Below are 12,517 nucleotides of genomic sequence, written 5' to 3' on the forward strand. Positions count from 1 at the left end.
CTGGGATCAAAGTGTGATTCTTGAAACTGGTGATAGGAGAAGCAACGAAGTCCAAGGAACTATTTCAAAGTGCATAAGTAACTTGTTTGGTGGTTGAAACATCTGTCATGCGCATGTTCACAGCTCAGAAATGCATGTTTGAGGAATCCGTGATGCATGAAACATGTTCGGAATACGGAATGCCATGGTTATGTAAACAATGTAAATTACATGTGTATTGGTGAGAATTCGCACAAAGAGTGTTTTCCACTGCCAAATGTCCGATTTTAGAACTTGGTGATACAAAAAACTTATGAAGTCAGAGTAAATATTTCAAAGTGTAATATATGCCTTCTTTGGTGGATGAAAGTTCACTAATCCACATGCTCACAACTCAGAAACGCATGTTTCTCGAATCCGTCATGCATGTATCATGTACGGAACCCGGAATGCCATGTTGATGGAATTCATATAAGTTATATATCTATTAGGTTGAATACACTCCAGAAGTATTCTTCTGTGAAAAATGAACGAATTCGAAACTTGTGTTAGGGAAAGCTTGTGAAAATGTGTACACGAGTCTATATGAAATTATTCCTTTTATAGAGGATGAAAAATCAGTAATCCACATGGTCACAACTCAGGAATGCATGTATGTCGAATCCGTCATGCATGTATCATGTACGGAACCCGGAATGCCATGTTGATGGAATTCATATAAGTTATATATCTATTAGGTTGAATACACTCCAGAAGTATTCTTCTGTGAAAAATGAACGAATTCGAAACTTGTGTTAGGGAAAGCTTGTGAAAATGTGTACACGAGTCTATATGAAATTATTCCTTTTATAGAGGATGAAAAATCAGTAATCCACATGGTCACAACTCAGGAATGCATGTTTGTCGAATCCGTCATGCATGTAACATGTACGGAACACGGAATATCATGTTGAAGGAATCTATTCAAATTACATATCTCTAGGCTAGAATTCGCTCCAAGAGGGTTTTTCTGGGATCAAAGTGTGATTCTTGAAACTGGTGATAGGAGAAGCAACGAAGTCCAAGGAACTATTTCAAAGTGCATAAGTAACTTGTTTGGTGGTTGAAACATCTGTCATGCGCATGTTCACAGCTCAGAAATGCATGTTTGAGGAATCCGTGATGCATGAAACATGTTCGGAATACGGAATGCCATGGTTATGTAAACAATGTAAATTACATGTGTATTGGTGAGAATTCGCACAAAGAGTGTTTTCCACTGCCAAATGTCCGATTTTAGAACTTGGTGATACAAAAAACTTATGAAGTCAGAGTAAATATTTCAAAGTGTAATATATGCCTTCTTTGGTGGATGAAAGTTCACTAATCCACATGCTCACAACTCAGAAACGCATGTTTCTCGAATCCGTCATGCATGTATCATGTACGGAACCCGGAATGCCATGTTGATGGAATTCATGTAAATTATATATCTATTAGGTTGAATACACTCCAGAAGTATTCTTCTGTGAAAAATGAACGAATTCGTAACTTGTGTTAGGGAAAGCTTGTGAAAATGTGTACACGAGTCTATATGAAATTATTCCTTTTGTAGAGGATGAAAAATCAGTAATCCACATGCTCACAACTCAGGAATGCATGTATGTCGAATCCGTCATGCATGTAACATGTACGGAACACGGAATATCATGTTGAAGGAATCTATTCAAATTACATATCTCTAGGGTAGAATTCGCTCCAAGAGGGTTTTTCTGGGATCAAAGTGTGATTCTTGAAACTGGTGATAGGAGAAGCAACGAAGTCCAAGGAACTATTTCAAAGTGCATAAGTAACTGCTTGGTGGTTGAAACATCTGTCATGCGCATGTTCACAGCTGAGAAATGCATGTTTGAGGAATCCGTGATGCATGAAACATGTTCGGAATACGGAATGCCATGGTTATGTAAACAATGTAAATTACATGTGTATTGGTGAGAATTCGCTCAAAGAGTGTTTTCTACTGCCAAATGTGCGATTTTAGAACCTGGTGATACACAAAAATTATGAAGTCAGAGTAAATATTTCAAAGTGTAATATATGCCTTCTTTGGTGGATGAAAGTTCACTAATCCACATGCTCACAACTCAGAAACGCATGTTTCTTGAATCCGTCATGCATGTATCATGTACAGAACCCGGAATGCCATGTTGATGGAATTCATGTAAATTAAATATCTATTAGGTTGAATACACTCCAGAAGTATTCTTCTGTGAAAAATGAACGAATTCGAAACTTGTGTTAGGGAAAGCTTGTGAAAATGTGTACACGAGTCTATATGAAATTATTCCTTTTATAGAGGATGAAAAATCAGTAATCCACATGCTCACAACTCAGGAATGCATGTATGTCGAATCTGTCATGCATGTAACATGTACGGAACACGGAATATCATGTTGAAGGAATCTATTCAAATTACATATCTCTAGGGTAGAATTCGCTCCAAGAGGGTTTTCCTGTGATCAAAGTGTGATTCTTGATACTGGTGATAGGAGAAGCAACGAAGTCCAAGGAACTATTTCAAAGTGCATAAGTAACTTGTTTGGTGGTTGAAACATCTGTCATGCGCATGTTCACAGCTCAGAAATGCATGTTTGAGGAATCCGTGATGCATGAAACATGTTCGGAATACGGAATGCCATGGTTATGTAAACAATGTAAATTACATGTGTATTGGTGAGAATTCGCTCAAAGAGTGTTTTCTACTGCAAATGTCCGATTTTAGAACCTGGTGATACAAAAAACTTATGAAGTCAGAGTAAATATTTCAAAGTGTAATATATGCCTTCTTTGGTGGATGAAAGTTCACTAATCCACATGCTCACAACTCAGAAACGCACGTTTCTCGAATCCGTCATGCATGTATCATGTACGGAACCCGGAATGCCATGTTGATGGAATTCATGTAAATTATATATCTATTAGGTTGAATACACTCCAGAAGTATTCTTCTGTGAAAAATGAACGAATTCGAAACTTGTGTTAGGGAAAGCTTGTGAAAATGTGTACACGAGTCTATATGAAATTATTCCTTTTATAGAGGATGAAAAATCAGTAATCCACATGCTCACAACTCAGGAATGCATGTATGTCGAATCCGTCATGCATGTAACATGTACGGAACACGGAATATCATGTTGAAGGAATCTATTCAAATTACATATCTCTAGGGTAGAATTCGCTCCAAGAGGGTTTTTCTGGGATCAAAGTGTGATTCTTGAAACTGGTGATAGGAGAAGCAACGAAGTACAAGGAACTATTTCAAAGTGCATAAGTAACTTGTTTGGTGGTTGAAACATCTGTCATGCGCATGTTCACAGCTCAGAAATGCATGTTTGAGGAATCCGTGATGCATGAAACATGTTCGGAATACGGAATGCCATGGTTATGTAAACAATGTAAATTACATGTGTATTGGTGAGAATTCGCTCAAAGAGTGTTTTCTACTGCCAAATGTCCGATTTTAGAACCTGGTGATACAAAAAAATTATGAAGTCAGAGAAAATATTTCAAAGTGTAATATATGCCTTCTTTGGTGGATGAAAGTTCACTAATCCACATGCTCACAACTCAGAAACGCATGTTTCTCGAATCCGTCATGCATGTATCATGTGCGGAACCCGGAATGCCATGTTGATGGAATTCATATAAGTTATATATCTATTAGGTTGAATACACTCCAGAAGTATTCTTCTGTGAAAAATGAACGAATTCGAAACTTGTGTTAGGGAAAGCTTGTGAAAATGTGTACACGAGTCTATATGAAATTATTCCTTTTATAGAGGATGAAAAATCAGTAATCCACATGGTCACAACTCAGGAATGCATGTTTGTCGAATCCGTCATGCATGTAACATGTACGGAACACGGAATATCATGTTGAAGGAATCTATTCAAATTACATATCTCTAGGCTAGAATTCGCTCCAAGAGGGTTTTTCTGGGATCAAAGTGTGATTCTTGAAACTGGTGATAGGAGAAGCAACGAAGTCCAAGGAACTATTTCAAAGTGCATAAGTAACTTGTTTGGTGGTTGAAACATCTGTCATGCGCATGTTCACAGCTCAGAAATGCATGTTTGAGGAATCCGTGATGCATGAAACATGTTCGGAATACGGAATGCCATGGTTATGTAAACAATGTAAATTACATGTGTATTGGTGAGAATTCGCACAAAGAGTGTTTTCCACTGCCAAATGTCCGATTTTAGAACTTGGTGATACAAAAAACTTATGAAGTCAGAGTAAATATTTCAAAGTGTAATATATGCCTTCTTTGGTGGATGAAAGTTCACTAATCCACATGCTCACAACTCAGAAACGCATGTTTCTCGAATCCGTCATGCATGTATCATGTACGGAACCTGGAATGCCATGTTGATGGAATTCATGTAAATTATATATCTATTAGGTTGAATACACTCCAGAAGTATTCTTCTGTGAAAAATGAACGAATTCGTAACTTGTGTTAGGGAAAGCTTGTGAAAATGTGTACACGAGTCTATATGAAATTATTCCTTTTGTAGAGGATGAAAAATCAGTAATCCACATGCTCACAACTCAGGAATGCATGTATGTCGAATCCGTCATGCATGTAACATGTACGGAACACGGAATATCATGTTGAAGGAATCTATTCAAATTACATATCTCTAGGCTAGAATTCGCTCCAAGAGGGTTTTTCTGGGATCAAAGTGTGATTCTTGAAACTGGTGATAGGAGAAGCAACGAAGTCCAAGGAACTATTTCAAAGTGCATAAGTAACTGCTTGGTGGTTGAAACATCTGTCATGCGCATGTTCACAGCTGAGAAATGCATGTTTGAGGAATCCGTGATGCATGAAACATGTTCGGAATACGGAATGCCATGGTTATGTAAACAATGTAAATTACATGTGTATTGGTGAGAATTCGCTCAAAGAGTGTTTTCTACTGCCAAATGTGCGATTTTAGAACCTGGTGATACACAAAAATTATGAAGTCAGAGTAAATATTTCAAAGTGTAATATATGCCTTCTTTGGTGGATGAAAGTTCACTAATCCACATGCTCACAACTCAGAAACGCATGTTTCTCGAATCCGTCATGCATGTATCATGTACGGAACCCGGAATGCCATGTTGATGGAATTCATGTAAATTAAATATCTATTAGGTTGAATACACTCCAGAAGTATTCTTCTGTGAAAAATGAACGAATTCGAAACTTGTGTTAGGGAAAGCTTGTGAAAATGTGTACACGAGTCTATATGAAATTATTCCTTTTATAGAGGATGAAAAATCAGTAATCCACATGCTCACAACTCAGGAATGCATGTATGTCGAATCTGTCATGCATGTAACATTTACGGAACACGGAATATCATGTTGAAGGAATCTATTCAAATTACATATCTCTAGGGAAGAATTTGCTCCAAGAGGGTTTTCCTGTGATCAAAGTGTGATTCTTGATACTGGTGATAGGAGAAGCAACGAAGTCCAAGGAACTATTTCAAAGTGCATAAGTAACTTGTTTGGTGGTTGAAACATCTGTCATGCGCATGTTCACAGCTCAGAAATGCATGTTTGAGGAATCCGTGATGCATGAAACATGTTCGGAATACGGAATGCCATGGTTATGTAAACAATGTAAATTACATGTGTATTGGTGAGAATTCGCTCAAAGAGTGTTTTCTACTGCAAATGTCCGATTTTAGAACCTGGTGATACAAAAAACTTATGAAGTCAGAGTAAATATTTCAAAGTGTAATATATGCCTTCTTTGGTGGATGAAAGTTCACTAATCCACATGCTCACAACTCAGAAACGCACGTTTCTCGAATCCGTCATGCATGTATCATGTACGGAACCCGGAATGCCATGTTGATGGAATTCATGTAAATTATATATCTATTAGGTTGAATACACTCCAGAAGTATTCTTCTGTGAAAAATGAACGAATTCGAAACTTGTGTTAGGGAAAGCTTGTGAAAATGTGTACACGAGTCTATATGAAATTATTCCTTTTATAGAGGATGAAAAATCAGTAATCCACATGCTCACAACTCAGGAATGCATGTATGTCGAATCCGTCATGCATGTAACATGTACGGAACACGGAATATCATGTTGAAGGAATCTATTCAAATTACATATCTCTAGGGTAGAATTCGCTCCAAGAGGGTTTTTCTGGGATCAAAGTGTGATTCTTGAAACTGGTGATAGGAGAAGCAACGAAGTCCAAGGAACTATTTCAAAGTGCATAAGTAACTTGTTTGGTGGTTGAAACATCTGTCATGCGCATGTTCACAGCTCAGAAATGCATGTTTGAGGAATCTCTGATGCATGAAACATGTTCGGAATACGGAATGCCATGGTTATGTAAACAATGTAAATTACATGTGTATTGGTGAGAATTCGCTCAAAGAGTGTTTTCTACTGCCAAATGTCCGATTTTAGAACCTGGTGATACAAAAAAATTATGAAGTCAGAGTAAATATTTCAAAGTGTAATATATGCCTTCTTTGGTGGATGAAAGTTCACTAATCCACATGCTCACAACTCAGAAACGCATGTTTCTCGAATCCGTCATGCATGTATCATGTACGGAACCCGGAATGCCATGTTGATGGAATTCATATAAGTTATATATCTATTAGGTTGAATACACTCCAGAAGTATTCTTCTGTGAAAAATGAACGAATTCGAAACTTGTGTTAGGGAAAGCTTGTGAAAATGTGTACACGAGTCTATATGAAATTATTCCTTTTATAGAGGATGAAAAATCAGTAATCCACATGGTCACAACTCAGGAATGCATGTTTGTCGAATCCGTCATGCATGTAACATGTACGGAACACGGAATATCATGTTGAAGGAATCTATTCAAATTACATATCTCTAGGGTAGAATTTGCTCCAAGAGGGTTTTCCTGTGATCAAAGTGTGATTCTTGATACTGGTGATAGGAGAAGCAACGAAGTCCAAGGAACTATTTCAAAGTGCATAAGTAACTTGTTTGGTGGTTGAAACATCTGTCATGCGCATGTTCACAGCTCAGAAATGCATGTTTGAGGAATCCGTGATGCATGAAACATGTTCGGAATACGGAATGCCATGGTTATGTAAACAATGTAAATTACATGTGTATTGGTGAGAATTCGCTCAAAGAGTGTTTTCTACTGCAAATGTCCGATTTTAGAACCTGGTGATACAAAAAACTTATGAAGTCAGAGTAAATATTTCAAAGTGTAATATATGCCTTCTTTGGTGGATGAAAGTTCACTAATCCACATGCTCACAACTCAGAAACGCACGTTTCTCGAATCCGTCATGCATGTATCATGTACGGAACCCGGAATGCCATGTTGATGGAATTCATGTAAATTATATATCTATTAGGTTGAATACACTCCAGAAGTATTCTTCTGTGAAAAATGAACGAATTCGAAACTTGTGTTAGGGAAAGCTTGTGAAAATGTGTACACGAGTCTATATGAAATTATTCCTTTTATAGAGGATGAAAAATCAGTAATCCACATGCTCACAACTCAGGAATGCATGTATGTCGAATCCGTCATGCATGTAACATGTACGGAACACGGAATATCATGTTGAAGGAATCGATTCAAATTACATATCTCTAGGGTAGAATTCGCTCCAAGAGGGTTTTCCTGGGATCAAAGTGTGATTCTTGAAACTGGTGATAGGAGAAGCAACGAAGTCCAAGGAACTATTTCAAAGTGCATAAGTAACTTGTTTGGTGGTTGAAACATCTGTCATGCGCATGTTCACAGCTCAGAAATGCATGTTTGAGGAATCCGTGATGCATGAAACATGTTCGGAATACGGAATGCCATGGTTATGTAAACAATGTAAATTACATGTGTATTGGTGAGAATTCGCTCAAAGAGTGTTTTCTACTGCCAAATGTGCGATTTTAGAACCTGGTGATACACAAAAATTATGAAGTCAGAGTAAATATTTCAAAGTGTAATATATGCCTTCTTTGGTGGATGAAAGTTCACTAATCCACATGCTCACAACTCAGAAACGCATGTTTCTCGAATCCGTCATGCATGTATCATGTTCGGAACCCGGAATGCCATGTTGATGGAATTCATATAAGTTATATATCTATTAGGTTGAATACACTCCAGAAGTATTCTTCTGTGAAAAATGAACGAATTCGAAACTTGTGTTAGGGAAAGCTTGTGAAAATGTGTACACGAGTCTATATGAAATTATTCCTTTTATAGAGGATGAAAAATCAGTAATCCACATGGTCACAACTCAGGAATGCATGTTTGTCGAATCCGTCATGCATGTAACATGTACGGAACACGGAATATCATGTTGAAGGAATCTATTCAAATTACATATCTCTAGGGTAGAATTCGCTCCAAGAGGGTTTTTCTGGGATCAAAGTGTGATTCTTGAAACTGGTGATAGGAGAAGCAACGAAGTCCAAGGAACTATTTCAAAGTGCATAAGTAACTTGTTTGGTGGTTGAAACATCTGTCATGCGCATGTTCACAGCTCAGAAATGCATGTTTGAGGAATCCGTGATGCATGAAACATGTTCGGAATACGGAATGCCATGGTTATGTAAACAATGTAAATTACATGTGTATTGGTGAGAATTCGCACAAAGAGTGTTTTCCACTGCCAAATGTCCGATTTTAGAACTTGGTGATACAAAAAACTTATGAAGTCAGAGTAAATATTTCAAAGTGTAATATATGCCTTCTTTGGTGGATGAAAGTTCACTAATCCACATGCTCACAACTCAGAAACGCATGTTTCTCAAATCCGTCATGCATGTATCATGTACGGAACCCGGAATGCCATGTTGATGGAATTCATGTAAATTATATATCTATTAGGTTGAATACACTCCAGAAGTATTCTTCTGTGAAAAATGAACGAATTCGTAACTTGTGTTAGGGAAAGCTTGTGAAAATGTGTACACGAGTCTATATGAAATTATTCCTTTTGTAGAGGATGAAAAATCAGTAATCCACATGCTCACAACTCAGGAATGCATGTATGTCGAATCCGTCATGCATGTAACATGTACGGAACACGGAATATCAAGTTGAAGGACTCTATTCAAATTACATATCTCTAGGGTAGAATTCGCTCCAAGAGGGTTTTTCTGGGATCAAAGTGTGATTCTTGAAACTGGTGATAGGAGAAGCAACGAAGTCCAAGGAACTATTTCAAAGTGCATAAGTAACTGCTTGGTGGTTGAAACATCTGTCATGCGCATGTTCACAGCTCAGAAATGCATGTTTGAGGAATCCGTGATGCATGAAACATGTTCGGAATACGGAATGCCATGGTTATGTAAACAATGTAAATTACATGTGTATTGGTGAGAATTCGCTCAAAGAGTGTTTTCTACTGCCAAATGTGCGATTTTAGAACCTGGTGATGCACAAAAATTATGAAGTCAGAGTAAATATTTCAAAGTGTAATATATGCCTTCTTTGGTGGATGAAAGTTCACTAATCCACATGCTCACAACTCAGAAACGCATGTTTCTTGAATCCGTCATGCATGTATCATGTACGGAACCCAGAATGCCATGTTGATGGAATTCATGTAAATTAAATATCTATTAGGTTGAATACACTCCAGAAGTATTCTTCTGTGAAAAATGAACGAATTCGAAACTTGTGTTAGGGAAAGCTTGTGAAAATGTGTACACGAGTCTATATGAAATTATTCCTATTATAGAGGATGAAAAATCAGTAATCCACATGCTCACAACTCAGGAATGCATGTTTGTCGAATCCGTCATGCATGTAACATGTACGGAACACGGAATTTCATGTTGAAGGAATCTATTCAAATTACATATCTCTAGGGTAGAATTCGCTCCAAGAGGGTTTTCCAGTGATCAAAGTGGGATTCTTGAAACTGGTGATAGGAGAAGCAACGAAGTCCAAGGAACTATTTCAAAGTGCATAAGTAACTTGTTTGGTGGTTGAAACATCTGTCATGCGCATGTTCACAGCTCAGAAATGCATGTTTGAAGAATCCGTGATGCATGAAACATGTTCGGAATACGGAATGCCATGGTTATGTAAACAATGTAAATTACATGTGTATTGGTGAGAATTCGCTCAAAGAGTGTTTTCTACTGCCAAATGTGCGATTTTAGAACCTGGTGATACACAAAAATTATGAAGTCAGAGTAAATATTTCAAAGTGTAATATATGCCTTCTTTGGTGGATGAAAGTTCACTAATCCACATGCTCACAACTCAGAAACGCATGTTTCTTGAATCCGTCATGCATGTATCATGTACGGAACCCGGAATGCCATGTTGATGGAATTCATGTAAATTATATATCTATTAGGTTGAATACACTCCAGAAGTATTCTTCTGTGAAAAATGAACGAATTCGAAACTTGTGTTAGGGAAAGCTTGTGAAAATGTGTACACGAGTCTATATGAAATTATTCCTTTTATAGAGGATGAAAAATCAGTAATCCACATGCTCACAACTCAGGAATGCATGTATGTCGAATCCGTCATGCATGTAACATGTACGGAACACGGAATATCATGTTGAAGGAATCTATTCAAATTACATATCTCTAGGGTAGAATTGGCTCCAAGAGGGTTTTCCTGTGATCAAAGTATGATTCTTGAAACTGGTGATAGGAGAAGCAACGAAGTCCAAGGAACTATTTCAAAGTGCATAAGTAACTTGTTTGGTGGTTGAAATATCTGTCATGCGCATGTTCACAGCTCAGAAATGCATGTTTGAGGAATCCGTGATGCATGAAACATGTTCGGAATACGGAATGCCATGGTTATGTAAACAATGTAAAGTACATGTGTATTGGTGAGAATTCGCTCAAAGAGTGTTTTCTACTGCAAATGTCCGATATTAGAACCTGGTGATACAAAAAACTTATGAAGTCAGAGTAAATATTTCAAAGTGTAATATATGCCTTCTTTGGTGGATGAAAGTTCACTAATCCACATGCTCACAACTCAGAAATGCATGTTTCTCGAATCCGTCATGCATGTAACATGTACGGAACCCGGAATGCCATGTTGATGGAATTCATGTAAATTATATATCTATTAGGTTTAATACACTCCAGAAGTCTTCTTCTGTGAAAAATGAGCGAATTCGAAACTTGTGTTAGGGAAAGCTTGTGAAAATGTGTACACGAGTCTATATGAAATTATTCCTTTTATAGAGGATGAAAAATCAGTAATCCACATGGTCACAACTCAGGAATGCATGTTTGTCGAATCCGTCATGCATGTAACATGTACGGAACACGGAATATCATGTTGAAGGAATCGATTCAAATTACATATCTCTAGGGTAGAATTCGCTCCAAGAGGGTTTTCCTGGAATCAAAGTGTGATTCTTGAAACTGGTGATAGGAGAAGCAACGAAGTCCAAGGAACTATTTCAAAGTGCATAAGTAACTTGTTTGGTGGTTGAAACATCTGTCATGCGCATGTTCACAGCTCAGAAATGCATGTTTGAGGAATCCGTGATGCATGAAACATGTTCGGAATACGGAATGCCATGGTTATGTAAACAATGTAAATTACATGTGTATTGGTGAGAATTCGCTCAACGAGTGTTTTCTACTGCCAAATGTCCGATTTTAGAACCTGGTGATACAAAAAACTTATGAAGTCAGAGTAAATATTTCAAAGTGTAATATATGCCTTCTTTGGTGGATGAAAGTTCACTAATCCACATGCTCACAACTCAGAAACGCATGTTTCTCGAATCCGTCATGCATGTATCATGTACGGAACCCGGAATGCCATGTTGATGGAATTCATGTAAATTATATATCTATTAGGTTGAATACACTCCAGAAGTTTTCTTCTGTGAAAAATGAACGAATTCGAAACTTGTGTTAGGGAAAGCTTGTGAAAATGTGTACACGAGTCTATATGAAATTATTCCTTTTATAGAGGATGAAAAATCAGTAATCCACATGGTCACAACTCAGGAATGCATGTTTGTCGAATCCGTCATGCATGTAACATGTACGGAACACGGAATATCATGTTGAAGGAATCTATTCAAATTACATATCTCTAGGGTAGAATTCGCTCCAAGAGGGTTTTCCTGGAATCAAAGTGTGATTCTTGAAACTGGTGATAGGAGAAGCAACGAAGTCCAAGGAACTATTTCAAAGTGCATAAGTAACTTGTTTGGTGGTTGAAACATCTGTCATGCGCATGTTCACAGCTCAGAAATGCATGTTTGAGGAATCCCTGATGCATGAAACATGTTCGGAATACGGAATGCCATGGTTATGTAAACAATGTAAATTACATGTGTATTGGAGAGAATTCGCTCAACGAATGTTTTCTACTGCCAAATGTCCGATTTTAGAACCTGGTGATACAAAAAACTTATGAAGTCAGAGTAAATATTTCAAAGTGTTATATATGCCTTTTTGGTGGATGAAAGTTCACTAATCCACATGCTCACAACTCAGAAACGCACGTTTCTCGAATCCGTCATGCAT

The sequence above is a fragment of the Vicugna pacos genome, unplaced genomic scaffold (genome assembly GCF_048564905.1).
Source record: "Vicugna pacos unplaced genomic scaffold, VicPac4 scaffold_20, whole genome shotgun sequence".
In the NCBI taxonomy this organism is placed as follows: domain Eukaryota; kingdom Metazoa; phylum Chordata; class Mammalia; order Artiodactyla; family Camelidae; genus Vicugna; species Vicugna pacos.